At 40.7% G+C, this 15,170-nt stretch overlaps 1 protein-coding gene across 5 annotated transcripts in view; it reads right to left on the bottom strand.

Moving 5' to 3' along the window:
* ARMC3 (armadillo repeat containing 3) overlaps positions 1-1,136 on the bottom strand; it is a 64,912-nt gene extending 63,776 nt beyond the window's left edge. For 3 of the 5 annotated variants that reach the window (XR_016467819.1, XM_090142937.1, XM_031614354.2), the window contains exon 1: positions 749-1,135. The gene's annotated coding sequence lies outside the window, so the exon portion shown is untranslated. Of the gene's footprint in view, positions 1-353; positions 595-748 lie in introns of those variants that run through there. The other 2 variants (XM_090142939.1, XM_090142938.1) reach the window with 2 other exon arrangements.
* Positions 1,137-15,170: the final 14,034 nt, after the last annotated feature.

Raw genomic sequence — 15,170 nt, 5'->3', positions numbered from 1 at the left:
CAACTCTTTGAAAGGGTAGATAACTGCAGGATGAGGGGAAATAGTTTTAAGTTGAGGGAGGGGAGATTTAGGTTGGATGTCAGGGGGAAATTCTTTACTGACAGAGTGGTGAGGTACTGGAACAGGCTGCCCAGGGAGGTTGTGGATGCCCCGTCCCTGGAGGTGTTCAAAGCCAGATTGGATGGGGCCCTGGGCAGCCTGGTCTAGCATTGGGTGGAATGGTGGTGGCCCTGCATGTGGCAGGGGGGTTGGAGATTCATGATCCTTGAGGTCCCTTCCAACCCTGGCAATTCTGTGATTCTGTGATTCTTTTCCCCTCTCGTTTACTGTCCATGCTATTTCAGGCCCCATACCTGTTTCAGAGGAATTCTGCATAAGTCCTATAGCTATATAAGCCCTACAGCTTCATTGTAAATCTTGTAACAGCGCCCGCTTTCCTTCCAGGAGAGGTGCTGCCCAAGCAGGCGCTGAGCTGCCGGTTTCGGCTGTGACTGAACGAAACTTTAACCTACGCTCTCAAGCTAAAAAATAACCCAGGCTTTGGCGTCTTTAAAACCCTGTCCCGTAGCTTCTGAAGGCTCCCGGCTGCGCGGGGCGGGACGAACCAGGCTGCCGCCCGGAGCTCCGCACTCCGCCGCCCCCAACGGCGGCCTCAGCGCGTGACGCGGCCGGGCCGAAACCTTCCCTGTTACGGTTCCGACTTTAAGACTCTCATCGCTACTTCCACAAACGCGTTATTTCTGCTTACTTGGAGCTGAAGGCGCCCGAGCCTCAGCGGGCCGTTTTCCGCCGCTCCGCCCTTCTGCCCTCGGGCGCCCCAGCCCCTCGCACCGCCCGGGGGCGATCGCGCCGCAGCGGCCCGCGCCGTGTTTCCCCGTTGCTAGGAGATGGCTGCGGCGCGTGCGCTGCGCCGGGCGGGAAGGCGGGAAGGCGGGACGGCCGCTGAGGAGCCCGATGGCGCCTCCCGCTTCGTGTCTGCCGCTCCGCGCTGTCGGTGGGCAGCGAGTGGAAATGGGCGAACGTAATTCTTTTTAGAACTAAAAATTCATATATAATCACATGTAAAGAAATTACAGCCACTATTAACTCCCTCCTGTGATTTATTTTTGTTACAAATATCATTGCTTTCTCCCCAATTATTTTTTTTTTTATATAATGTTGCTCTGAAGGGTAAATTCAGTTTTATTATTACAAGCTGTATCAATCTGTAGAGATCTTAGCACAAATAGGCCCAGGCCTATTTGTTTATTGGTTTATAGTGTAATAAAAGTGACTCTGGTCATAACAGAAGAGTAAGTGGATCATTTTCAGACATAAAGAAGCACTTTGCGTGGTGACACCTCATGCACTTGTAGCATCACCACTCCCACTGAAAATGTGCCGAGACCGATCAGCATCGCCACTGCAAAGCAAGTGAGAACCTTTCGTACTGACCTGGATCGGACAGACAGGAGCAGTCACACTGAACTGCGTGATTTCTGTCTGAAATTGGCCTGGAAACTGGCTGGGCTCCTTGTGAGAGGTGCTGAATGATTGTTTTTGCGTTGATTTTTGACTTTTTTTCTTTCACTTATTGATCTGTATCTGCACCCACAACTTCTTTCTTGCTCTTGCTTTTCCATGCAATGCATTCTCCCATCCCACTGGCAGTGGGTAATCAGCAAGAAGCTGGTGGATGCTTAGTTGCTATCTGGGATGAGCTAGGCAGAAACAAAATGGTCTCCATGACGATGGCTTCTCTTATCTTCAGTGGGGCTAATTTTTATGATCAGAACTATATTTGAAACAGCCAGTCTCCCTACTTAGTTGCATCTTTATTTCCATATGAACAGTCAAATAAACAATATTTGTTAACAAAGAATGTGAAAGAAGAGGGTTGTGGTAATGAGGTCCATGATCACTATTTCAAGGCAGTCCTAGAACAACACATTCAGTTACTTGAAGATTAAAGATTCTCATGCTCATAACCAGCACCATCTCACAAAATTTATGAATGTGCATTTGTATTGTGAAGTAGACTAGCATGCAGGCAGTAAGGAGCAAGGACAACAGCAGATGACCTAGAGAGAGATGAGCACGTTTCTCTCTTGCCCAGATGTTATTCATGCCATGATTACATGCCTAGCCTTCAGCAGCCAGAAGCACCTCCAGGAGTGTGTGCTTGTGTGGCATTTTGACTCCATGCTGGGTGAGATTTGAGCACATCCCTTCCATGTTCCTCAGTCCAGTGTCATTTTCTATTTGGTTGTGCGGCTGGAAGGTAAGAACTATGACTGTGAGCACTTACCTGCTCCATAGTCTAAATAAATGGGGTATTACTATACTATGGAAATTAATTTTGCAGAGATTATCTTTTGTCTTTGTTTTTATTTGTTTGCCATGGGTAGAGGCAGTCAAGCACCGTGACAGCCATATAAATGCAGGGTTTTTTTTTATTGTGCTTTGTCATAATCACAGATAGAATTAAAAAAAAAAAAAAGATTTTTAATTTATTTTTGTGAAAATAGTCCAATGCTGTCATTAAGTAACGACATACTAATAAGGAAGCAAAGGAAGGGGACTAATGAGAATCGTTACAAAATGCCATGAGAATTTATAACTCTGAAAAATATTCACGAATGACAGAAATATTTTATTGAAATATAATTTATAATAACACAAAAATATATACAAAACAGAATAATAGAAATTGCATTAAAGTTAGGAGATTATGAAATTAAAGAGCTTTCTAGAGACTAAATATCTAATTGACTGAATAAGGACTTTATTAACTACACATTTTAATGAAATTTCTTCTGATGATTTAGCTTATGACAAAGCCACTATAGAATTTGTACACTTTCCTATGAAGGAACGGGGCCAAATGTCCTATTAATTTGATGAAATTAAGGCTTTTGCAAAAATAAAGCAAGTGTGGATTAAAAACATATTTGAAAAAATATTATGAAATAAAATCTTTATTTTTTAATTTCATAAGGGCTACTGCACATAAGCTACTGCGAAATCCAAGTATTTGTTGAGTGTGTTAGAAATTTGCATGTTGAGGTGTTTCAAATGATCTTCCTAGCGTTACTGAAAGCACCACTGGGGGAGTCATTTCTCATTCCCTGAAACATCAGAAGTGGAATTATTGTTAGCTGGATTGCTTGTCTGGAATAATTCTTCTCTTCCATTAAAAAAAAATAAAAATTAGTCATAATTTATGCTTTAAGAAATACCTGATAACATATGGTACAAAAAAACCTTGTCATATAACTTGTTTTATATCAGTCTCGGAAGACAGTTAAAAGGAACTTTCCTTTTCTGACAAGAAGCAGCTGGCTTTTGGAGTAATGATTCACAGTGTATCTACTTTGCATTTCAGTTTGGTATATTACTTCAACATTAAAATACCCGATATCAGTGTCAATTAACCTCTTTTGAGGTCAATCCACATCCTTATCTCCAAACTGGAGGAATGTGCATTTGATGGGTGGACCACTCGATGGGTAAGAAACTGGTTGAAAGGCTGCAGACAGAGGGTGGTCATCAATGGCTCCATGTCCAGGTGGAGGCCGGTAACGAGCGGTGTCCCCCAGGGGTCTGTCTTGGGACCGGTGCTCTTTAACATCTTTATCAATGACATCGATGACGGAATCGAGTGCACCCTCAGCAAGGGAGCCTACAGAGGGGAGGGGAATCAACTCTTTGAAAGGGTAGATAACTGCAGGATGAGGGGAAATGGTTTTAAGTTGAGGGAGGGGAGATTTAGGTTGGACGTCAGGGGGAAGTTCTTTACAGAGAGAGTGGTGAGGTGCTGGAACAGGCTGCCCAGAGAGGTTGTGGATGCCCCGTCCCTGGAGGTGTTCAAGGCCAGACTGGATGAGGCCCTGGGCAGTCTGGTCTAACATTAAATGTGGAGGTTGGTGGCCCTGCGTGTGGCAGGAGGGTTGGAGATTTATGATCCTTGAGGTCCCTTACAACCTGGGCCATTCTGTGATTCTGTGATTTAGGAGAAAAAAAAAAAAGGGAAATCAAAACAGTGAACTTTCATTCTTTTGTCTTGCAAGCAGGCTTTTCTGCTGGCACCCCTCCTTCACCAGGTATGGACTGGAAATACTGAAAAATGCCCTGCCTTTGTAGCAGTACTCTCTAGTAGGCTTGCCTTCTACACCACATTAAGGCTAAATTAATAAGTGATTATTTCTTGTGAATGTATTAGTCCTAGTTTTGAAATAACAAAGTGCTTAGAACTTTCATTTAGAAACTGCACCTAGGTCTGGGAACTGCCTGGATCTGATTGCTTGATAATGGTGTGTCACACTGTGGTACTTGCGCATCTGTATTTAATGTGTCTTTTCAGAGACACGTGGAAAGGAACAGGTGGTGCAGCAGTGTAAGTTTTAAGCCTGGAACAGAGATCTCAGCTCTGCCATAGGCTTCCTGCATAACCCTGAACAAGATGATAAAATGAAACTGGTTTTGTTGTTTAACTGACATGACTAAATAACTTAGAAAATACCTCAATATTTCTATATTTGAATTTTTGCCTGTGAGACATGACACTTCGGAAGCCCCTATCTTAAAAAGTGTTTTGTGCTGAAGTTCATTTATGTCCTCAAGTACTGCTGCTGAAACATATAGGCAATGCACAATTAGGCAGGATATCCCTAAGTGGATCTGGTGAATCAGCAGGTGACATGCTTGTTTCTTAGGGCATATGTATCTTAAGAAAATGAGATTGTGTTTTAAATTACCTTGCTATTGTACTTCTGGTTTTTAAAAACAAGTGTGTTAGCTAACGTAGATGGAAATAAAGACCTATGTTTGTTGCTGAATGTGGTATTTGAAAACTCTGCGTATTGTCAGAGATGTTAAGGGGGTGAGTGTAGGGAATGACTGAAGGAAGGGATGGCTGAAGGAATCACCTTTTTCACCATTTATCTAACACAACAGATACTTCTGGCTAAATATTTTCACAGCATGTCAGTAAATGTATTTAAAGCATTTCTTGCTTTCTCAAGACATACATCCTTTTTAAGGCTAAACTGGATTGCTTTTTGGGGGGATATTATTAAATGTCATCCTGGACATATTAAGTTTGAAATCAGATGTTATCAGAGCCTTGTGCTGATGAAATTGTGCTTTAATAAAGAGATTGTTTTGCCTACATTTCAATTCACAACTTCAAAAATCGAACACTTTGTCGTGTCCTCAGGACAAATTATGCTGTTTCATTTCCATTCTTATAGCAGCACTGTTCCTGGTAAGCCTTGCCAAAGGAATGACAGCTCTGTCCTTATTTTGGCTTTGAGGACTACTACACTTGCAAAATATAGAAGATAGTTTAATGAATATTTTTAAGTTGTTTCACTGCTATAGTATTCAAAACATAAATTTCTCTTGGTCAAAGTCTGCTCTTTTAATTATAGATTTAGAATTCTCATTTCTTGTTCATCATTTGGATGTTTTACTTCTTTTGTATTCCTCCCTTTGTTTCTTGTTTGGAGGGGAAATGAGCAATTTTTTCCTTTTTCTTTCGTTCCTCTTCATTGATCTACTCTGTAATTTACATCACTTTCTCAACTCTGAAAACAGTACAGGGTACAGAATTACATTTTTATTTTCCTTTTGCTTAAAAAGTTGAGGCAAAATAGGTCTGCAACTGAGAAAGAGACAAGAAGGTTTCCCTGTAGAGATTTTTCTTCTGAATTTGGAAATCCAGAAAGCAACAACAAACATTTCTAAGATTGTAGTTATGCAAACAAAAGTCATACAGATAATATTTGCTGAAAAAGACACTAGTTTCAATGAAAGCTGTTATTTTTTATCAACTGAAAATAACCTGTTGGTTTAGAAAATTGGGTTCAGAGATGAAAAATATATTTAAAAGTTATTTAAATTAACAGTTAATATATTGCTATTAAATGTTACCACATTCCTTAATTCTAGCTGGGATATCTCTATTGTGCTTTCTAATGTTTAGCTGTGAGAGTGTGTAAGCATCCTTTATTTCTGAACTATTTTAAAATCAGACAAACATATTTAGAGATAATGAAGTATCTTCAAACTGTTTTTCTTTCTTGCCTCTGCACAGGCAGGGGAATTTTTGTAAGAAATCAGAGCATCTGTTTATTCACACAGCCTCCCTCCTAATCTTAAAGGAAATACTTGTTGTGGAGGGGTTTTGCCAGACTCGGACTAGAGATGAGAATCCAGCATCATCCTGGCCAGCAGCTTAATGAACCCATGGGTAGCTTAAAGCATGCCAGCACTGCTGTCTCCAAAGGCTGTTTGTGGTGCCAGGCCTTATTGTCAGAATAATGTAATTCACAGCTTGCATATAGATCTAAACCAGCCAAACTCTTGCCTTTTTGCTCCTCTAAAAGCTAGGCAAAGTGAAATTTGAGCACAAGAAGTGAGTCTAGCTGTGCTTTAGGACAGTGACCCTGAAACTGCGTGGCACTGAGGCTCATGTTTTAGCTGGAACTTATTTTTAATTTCCTCCCTCTTTCCTGGCTTTATTACTATCCAATTATTGTTTTGGCATCACTTGTTTTGGAAATTATCTTGGCTTGCTGTCAGCCTACCAAAACATTTCCTATTTCTGGATATTAAGAAATTGGTCCTCAGCCCAACCATTTTGGGTGTTTGGCAAAGTGTATTCAGGAGTGTTTGTAGGGCATCTGCACTGGATGTGACAGAGCTGTGTGCAGAGTGCAGCATAACATACTGTGCAACACAGCTGTCCTTTGTCTTCTGCTTTTTCTGTTAGAGGTTCTTGGATCTTGCGCTCCCTCTGCCTTTAGTAAAAGTACACATTTGGTACTTGCCTAGTTCTGAGTAGAAATGTACTGATGAATGTTTCACTAAATCCCAGAATGGCTGAGGTTGGAAGGGGCCTCTGGGTCCATCTGGTCCAACCCCTGGACCTGCTGTTTTCAGCTAATGCAGATTTGGTTCCTGTTCGTTGCCAAGGCTTTTCTTTTGGGGAATGTAGTGTTGAGCAACTTCCTTTCCCAGTAATATAGATTACACTCTGAAAGGATGCTTACTGACTTCATGCCACTGTGCTTTGGTGATCATTTAAAATAGTGTCTCCATATGCCATTACTCTTAATAGATTGGCTTTTACAGATATGTTACCGCACACAGCACAGTTTCATGGTGTCGCATCTCAACCTGTAAGCTTTTGCAGTTATCTGAGAGAAACTAAAGAGATAAATGTAGTAATGGTATTTCCATAATCCACACCTCATGCATCTTCATTAATGGTGTAGGAAGCCACCAGCAAGTGAACAATTCTGTATCTAAAAGTTTTTTTAAGGCCAGACATTACTGATTCATTTTCTATTGTTCTTACCATGAAGTAAGAGATGCTGTCACAGCCAACGAAGAATTACCAGCCAGTGTTCAAATGCTGCTGTTTTTGCATGTGGTTTGTATTTTTTTCTGTATTTTCTTCACTGTAATACACACAATTAGCTAATATCAATGGAATCGAGAGAGGCACACAGTTACAATATACATAAACAACAATAGTTTGGCATTGTAAGTCATTTCCTCTTTCCACATCAGCTGAAGTTTCTTTGTTGGTAGTTCCCAACTTCTCTTTCCAGACAGCCATCTCAGAACTGTTCATCCCATGGCTACATTATTACTACATATTGTAATTTGCCCTGATTTCTGTATGTGCTTTGGAGCCTCAATCCATTTCTCCATTCTGCCCCCAGTATTGGCACCAGCTCTGGATGGCAGTGCCTGGTACCCACCTGGCTCTGCCCCGTGTGTAGGGCAATGTCTCCCACTGCGTATCTGTTTTAGAAGGCTTCTCACTGCAAAAAAGGGCTTGGACTCTTTATGTTCATGCTAAATATATGGCTGCTCTCATGGCAGTGCATTTAGACAAGTGAGTTTTTGCAAGCTCTTTTCATAAAAAAGGGCTTGGACTCTTTATGTTCATGCTAAATATATGGCTGCTCTCATGGCAGTGCATTTAGACAAGTGAGTTTTTGCAAGCTCTTTTCATAATGTGTTTGTTTCTTTGGTAGTTTATAGATTTTTTAATTATTATTTTGAATAATGTAAGTGCAGTGTAATAAGTGCTAAATGTGATGGGGGGATCAGCATAGCTGAAGCAAAAGTAATAATAATATTACAAGCATTGTAAGTAGATAGTGCTGGGTTTACCAGCAGGGCCAAGCGTTACTCAGCCCTCTGCTCAGCAGCACACGCAGTGCGACATCCTGTGCGTGCTGTACCTCCAGAGCCACACTGACCTTCCTCTGCTCAGACTGCAGCTGGGTCAGCCTTGAGAGCATGCACTCCTTTAGACATTTACCTCACAGTCTGCACAGCAGCTCAGCGTCACACTGGTGTTCTGATGCTGCTGGGAACTGCTGCAAGCACTAATAAATCAGGTGTGCGTGAATTGCAGGTAGCTAGACAGGACAGGGTGGGCTTTGGAGTCTTTTGTAGGCTCTCCTGACTAAGCTGAGTGAAGGAACCAGCACCGATTCTGAAATAAAAAGTATGTTTACAATCACAATTGGTTTTAGTCTCTCCCTAAATAACATTATTTCATTTTTAACGTGAATTACTACTCCAGAAAGCATTGCTTGTATATAATTTTGCTGTTGACAGTCAAGCTGGTGTGATGCACTTAGTAGATATATTTTAAAGCTCTATCTAATTTACTATTACAGGAAGTTATTTTAATGATTGTTTGCCCTTTGTGTTTTTTTTTCCCCCCATTCACTGTGCCAGGATTTAAAATGTATCTGATAGATCCACGCTCTAATTCGAGCTCTTTTTATAAAGATGCCTGCTTTGAAGATGTGCTGAATTTTTGTGTATTTACTTCTTTAAACATTTAAATCTATACACTAATGCTGTGGTTTTGCTGCTTGCTGATTGATTGGAGTTGTGTGTTAAATTTAGGTGTGGAGAAGAGGAGCTTTGATTCTTGCAAAAAAAATCAGTTTGTAAAAGCATTTAGAAAATGATGGCTAGCTTCTTGCTGTCCTAACCTTTTAATTTTTATCATCTTAAAGTCCTATTGGACATATTCTAGATTACTGATATCAAAGTGTACTTACTAGCTTCTCAGTTAAATTTAGGCAGAAGAAAAATCTTTTTTTTTCTTTATCAGGCCAAGTTCTGAGATACACTTCAGTTCCAGCACCTGATCACACGGCTCATAAGGTTAAGCACCGGGTTAACTGTTCCCCTCCTTGTGTCAGTTCCTCACTTGGTATGGATTAGCAGAGCTGACTTCAGCAGAACCAGATCTATTTCCATCAGCTCAGAATATGGTCTCTTGGGCTGTATTACTATTAAACAAACTTGTTCAATTAGCAACAATTACTGTTGACACTGAAGGGATAATAGAGGATCCTGCTCGCAGGTGCCCATCTTTGATCTTAGTCCACTGAACCACTTGACGATTCTGTTTGGCGTGGTGCTGCAAGCTACCGACCAGACAAAATGATTTTAAAAAATGAGTTCTGTAGTTTTCAAAGGTCTTTGTCATTAGATGTTCATGCCAAAATCTCTTTGTGCATTACTAGGGAGGGAGCAGCAGCAGCAAGAACTGCCTTGAGAAACAGCAGAATGAAAGAGATGCAAGGTGCCCAGATGAGGCTGAAATGGATCGCTCGATGACAAAGCTGAAGTGCGAGCAGTCAGAGAAATAAATCAAAGGATGGTATTGCTTATTCTGTTGGATTTTCCTGTATTCATGCAGGAGGCAGAGACATATGCTTGGGATTAAAGCTAATGTGCCTTTCAAACAAAAAATCATTCTCTGGGGCTTATGCTTCCTGTTCTCAGGCCTCTTGAATTTACCATTGAAGTCATTAGCAATTATACAGGAGACTATTCCACTAAATTTCCCTTCAGGTCTCTCTAACTGGACCTAGCAAATCTGGATGCAGCATTTCCCCAGATGACAGCTTGGTACCACTTCATATCTGCAGCTGGCTGAGCTCCGCGGCACAATGTTACAATAGAGCTGCTTTATTCTCCTGTGTGAAGTGTTTGTAAATCTAGAGGGAAAAAAAGAAAGGCTCCGCATGACATAGGTACTGAATATCAGCACAAGTGCTGACATGCTCTACGACAAGCATTAATTCATATTTGGCAGGCCTATGGATAAGTAAAAATATTTTTAATTTTCACAACTGCTCCTTGCCAATTTCTCTTTGCTTGCTTCACTACCGAGAGCAGTAAATCAGCACACAGTAAGTCATAATGAATCATGCTTATTAGCAATTAATACCTGATAATATTTCAGGCCTGTTAGTAAACTGAAACAGCTGGTAGGGATTTATACTTTCATATAAATTACATTTAGAGTGTTATTCATAATATTCACTTCTGTCTTTCTCCAGATAATGTGGAAACCCTATCACAATTATTAACTATACATATTTCTGTTATTATTCTGTCAGTTTATCAGAAGAGCATATTTTAGATTTCTGTAAACTATAACAAGATATGTCAGGCAGGCTAGATAAGAAAAGGTGTGCATCTTCGAGTAGAATTTGGAATAATTATATGCTGTACTTGGTAAGACAGGAATCTTGTTGGCAAAAAAGACAAGGAAAGAAACTGTAACAATTTCAAGGCTGCAGAAAATGTTAGCTTATTCTTCCTCTTGGCAGCTATTGTATTAGCTGCAGCATAGAGAGATGAGATGCAAAGGGAAAACAGTAAGCTTTTTCACACTGCAGGCCTCTGGGCACTGCAAGCAAGATCTCTACCGATTTTTATTGGTCCCTTTCATTGTGCTAATGAGGCGCTCTCACTTATAAAGGGTTTCACTTGGCTATTGAACTTTCTGCCACTCCAGAAATTGGCTAGCACTATATAGTTGTATTGTATGTTTTAGCACCTGTTGTTATGGTCATTACTCAGGGATAGTGACAATCGCCCTTTGGTCTTTTGTACACGCTGTTCTTTCCAGCTTCTCTGTGGCTTATTGTTTTTCATTCTCGGAACCTGTCATCATCCCAGTCTGAATAATTTTCTCACTATAGGACAGTTAGTGTCTCATCAGTCAAACACTCCACTGTAGGAGTGATTTATTCAGAGCTGTGGGGTTTTTACGAATCGAGAGCCCTTTCCCGAATGACACAAATGATACCATTACTAAATATAATACTGGGGGATTTATTGCACTGTCTGCTTTATTCTAAACTCCAAGTACTGTGCATCGCACGCTCTCAGGTAGCAGTGCTCCCGAGTGCAGTTTATTTCGGTACCTGTAAGAATGCTGCCCTAGGACAGGGGACAGGCAGCACGGTGTGGTGGGCTGGCACGGAGCTGGGCAATTGGGCTGCAGCCAGACGGCACGCATCCCTCAGCAGGACCCCTGCGAGCAGGAGGCTCCGCTACGGCAGCACGGCCGTGCAACAGCTTCATTCCTGCTCCGTGATCTCATGCGTCAAATCAAAGGAGCTGTGTAAATGCTGAATCAATGTGTGTGTTGGAGCCCCAGCTGCAAGAGAATGCCAGGCGGGTGCTTGCTGCCCGAGCTCTGCAAGCGGTGTGAAATGCTTGGCGGGTCTGAAGGCTGAGCTCAGCGGTGGACCTGATTGCTATGAACTCACGTCTTGCGCAGTCCCTCACGTCTTTCAGATGAAAAAGATGGGCGGCTTTACTCACATCGTGCAGCAAACAAGAAAACAAGTCACATATTTGCAAAGTCTCTACTGAAAAAGGACAGAATACTGTAATAATGTTAAAAAAGAAAAAGAAGACGAAGAAAAAGAAGAAAAAGAAGAAGAAAAAGAAAAAGAAGAAGAAAAAGAAAAAAGAAAAAGGAAAAGGAAAAGAAAAAAAGAGAGAGACTGTTACAACAAGTATCTAGAACCAGAAAATAATCCCTTACTATAAGTACCATTGGGGGTTGTACTTTGTGTGGGACTGCTTTTATAAACTGGTCATAGCTGTCGAGTTCAATCTGCAAGTAATATATTGTGCTAAATAAAGATGATGTGGATGCATCAAGGGGTATTCTGGTGCGCTGGACACACAAATGTTTTGACTGATAGAAACAGTTCTGTTTAAGATTTTGCAGTGTTTGTATTTGTATTCAAAAATTATGCATTCGTATAATCTAGCACTCCTTAGTCTTCTGGCAGGCAAAGTTTTCTATAATTTTGATGTACATTGCATTGATTCTTTTCAATGAAATTTTAACACCAAGTTTCTATTCATATTATTCTTCCTCTACCTTATACTGAATTTTCTCATAAAGATTTTCAAATCAAAAATGAACAAAGATGTAGGAAGTGACCAATGCTTACTTCCTTTGACTTAGAACCAGATCCATATCTCAGTTCCAGTTAGTGAGGTTAAGTTCTGCTGACTGTACAGTTTGGGGTCCAGCCACAAACATTTCTGACATCCCATTACACAGACAATCCAGTACAAAACTAATTCATTATTTATGTTAATAATCCTTCCCTAAAGTAGCTTAATTTGTCAGAGCACTTTGGAAAAAAAGGGTTTTGTCTAGAATTTCTTCTTTTTTCATTTGGCATAAGATAGACCAAATTATCATGATCTAGACAGCTGATTCTTGGTCCAAAATGGACAGGGACAGTGCCAAAGATGATGTAATTGTTTGCAGTTTTTTTCTGAATACATGAAAAATGCAGAGTTGTTATCCAGTAAGTGCTTCCACTTTCTCTAACAGAGTTGTAAACAGAGAGTTGAGGGCAGATATCCCATAATTTGCAGCTTGATATCCAGCTCGTCTCATATCACGGTCTAAACCCTTATAGAGGAAAGGAAAGAGCATAAGAAACAACAAAAATATTATTCTTTCCAGTGAAAAGTACTGAACATGTCTAACTATTCCATATACCTCTGAGCTACAGCTGATTGACACATTTGGCAGTTAGAGTGGTAGGAGCTATCTGCTCAAGGACAGGAGTTATGTTTTTGGAGAGGGCTTTAAGATGTCGTGCCAAGGGTGGCATGGACTGGACTCACCAGTACCGGCTGCCTTTTCCACTCTAGTGTGCCAAGAACTGATTCACATAACATTTGATACTGAATAACTGATGATGATTTTTTATTGTTCCTCTGGATTTCTTATCATTTTCTTTTAATCATTTCAGTATACCTCGTAGGAATAGTTCATTTTTCATTGTAACTTGGTTGCCTACACATGGAGGTACCACATGACATTTCAGATACCCTCGGGTAGCAGCCAAACGTGGCCTAGGACTGGCTGTTTTTGCAGTGACCTGCTAAAGACCATGGGACATCTCAAGTGACATCGCCAGATGACTGTGTGCAATCAAACCTTTGGGAGGGGTTTTGTTTGCAGGTTGATGTATCTACAAAGAGCAATCTGCATGTGTTACTGCACTTGAAGGAGTTGTTATTCTCAGGGTCAACTCTAGTTAGTACATCCAGTGGAGGCTAGAACAAAATTCAGCTCATCCTAACACCACCACCACAAGCCAATTCATTTAGCACAGGGACCTAGCATCATCTGAGATCCCATCAGGTATTCAGGCGTAGCTGGCAGGTCTGGAGCAGATGTGTGGGAGAACAGTGTTCTTCTGGAACAGCAGCCAGAAGCCAGGACAACACCCTCAACGCCAGGAGAATCTGTGCAGAAGCACAGTGTGGGTATAAACAATGGCACGAGTCCATTTACTCAGCTGCATGGTTTTAGAGACTCCAGTGGCTGTAGTGAATGTATCTGCAATACAGAATGGGAGTTTAGGCACCTAACTGACATGTTACATTTATAAGCATATACCTAAATTTATGCATACTAATATGCAGGATGATTTTCACCCTTTTGTTCACAGTCTGGTTTTAGGCATTTCAGTATCTAAAGAGGTTTTATAAGACAGAGTGTGACTTTTTACCAGTTCCTATAGGGATAGGGCAAGGTTTGGGCTGGGTGATATTTAAGATTCCTTCCAACCCAAACCACTCTAGGATTCTATGACTCCTGGGGGTCCTGCTCTGAACTGCCCAGTGGAGGAACCCGTCTATAGCTGGAGCTTTGGAAGCTGTGTGCTTCATTTTTTTTTTACTTTTTTTTTTTTAAAACTATCCCTGAAATGCAGCTTCTTTGAGTGATACATAATTTCCATACTTATTAAACCTTAGCAGGTCTGATGGATTTAACCTCCATTCCACTCAGGACATAGAGCTATACAATGGCTCCATTTCTAGTATAAAGCTGTTGCAGGGCAATCTGGTGAAAATAAGCATACAGTCCTGTGATGAGTGTAGCTGTTTGGCTATATTTGCATACATTTTATATGTGCAATTGACTTGTATTTTCAAGGTATATTTTGTTGGTTTTTTTTTCAAGACTAGCTTTGTTAGGAATTAATTCATCCTCATTGCTCACAATTACTCCTGGTTACTTTCCAGGTTACCACTGTCCTTCTCCACTGTGTGCACTGCCACTTCAACTGCAGATTTCCGCTACCATTGAACAGACATCAGAGAAACAGAAGCATTATAAAAAACACTATATCTGTTTCAGAAATTTCTTTTCCATTCTCACTTTAAATTTCATACCCAGCAAAAACTCATAAGTAATACTGGACTGTAAAACAGCTTGAAGATCTACCATGGTCATTTGTGATATTTTTATTTTTGCTATTGTATTTGCATCATATGAAGAACCAAATTTTCAAGACTTGCCTTGAGAAATGTGTAGATTTCTGTGGACTTGGGAAAATACCTTAGCAAGTAAATATGGCAAGTAAATGTACTGAAAGAGGGCACACCTGCCTCTCACTGGTATTTCTGGAAAAGAGGCATTTACCCTGAATATGCATTTAGGAAGAAGCATGTCCCTTAGTGTGTTTGGGAATCTATGCACTTTGAAAAAACTGCTCTAATTATTTTACTGAAGGCGAATAATTTCCAATGTTTTCTTAGAAATTTAAGATGTACCACAGTAGAAGTATTGGGGAACATGCAGAGTATGTAATCATTTAAAAAAAAAAAAAAAGATTGACAGACACTGTGACCTTTCTTGGTCAACATCATCTGACAGCTTCTTGAAAAAACATCACAGTAAGTGGACTGTGTGTGAGAGAAATGGAGGGCTGGAAGGTGTTCCAGCACCAGCTTGGGAGGGCAGGTCACAGTGCATGGTTTGCTGCATGGATCTGCCAGCACAGGCAGATCCCAGTGGCAGA

The sequence above is a fragment of the Phasianus colchicus genome, chromosome 6, assembly GCF_987193195.1.
Source record: "Phasianus colchicus chromosome 6, bPhaCol1.hap1.1, whole genome shotgun sequence".
NCBI classification, from domain to species: Eukaryota; Metazoa; Chordata; class Aves; order Galliformes; family Phasianidae; genus Phasianus; species Phasianus colchicus.
This window is presented reverse-complemented; position numbering and strand designations above follow the sequence as displayed.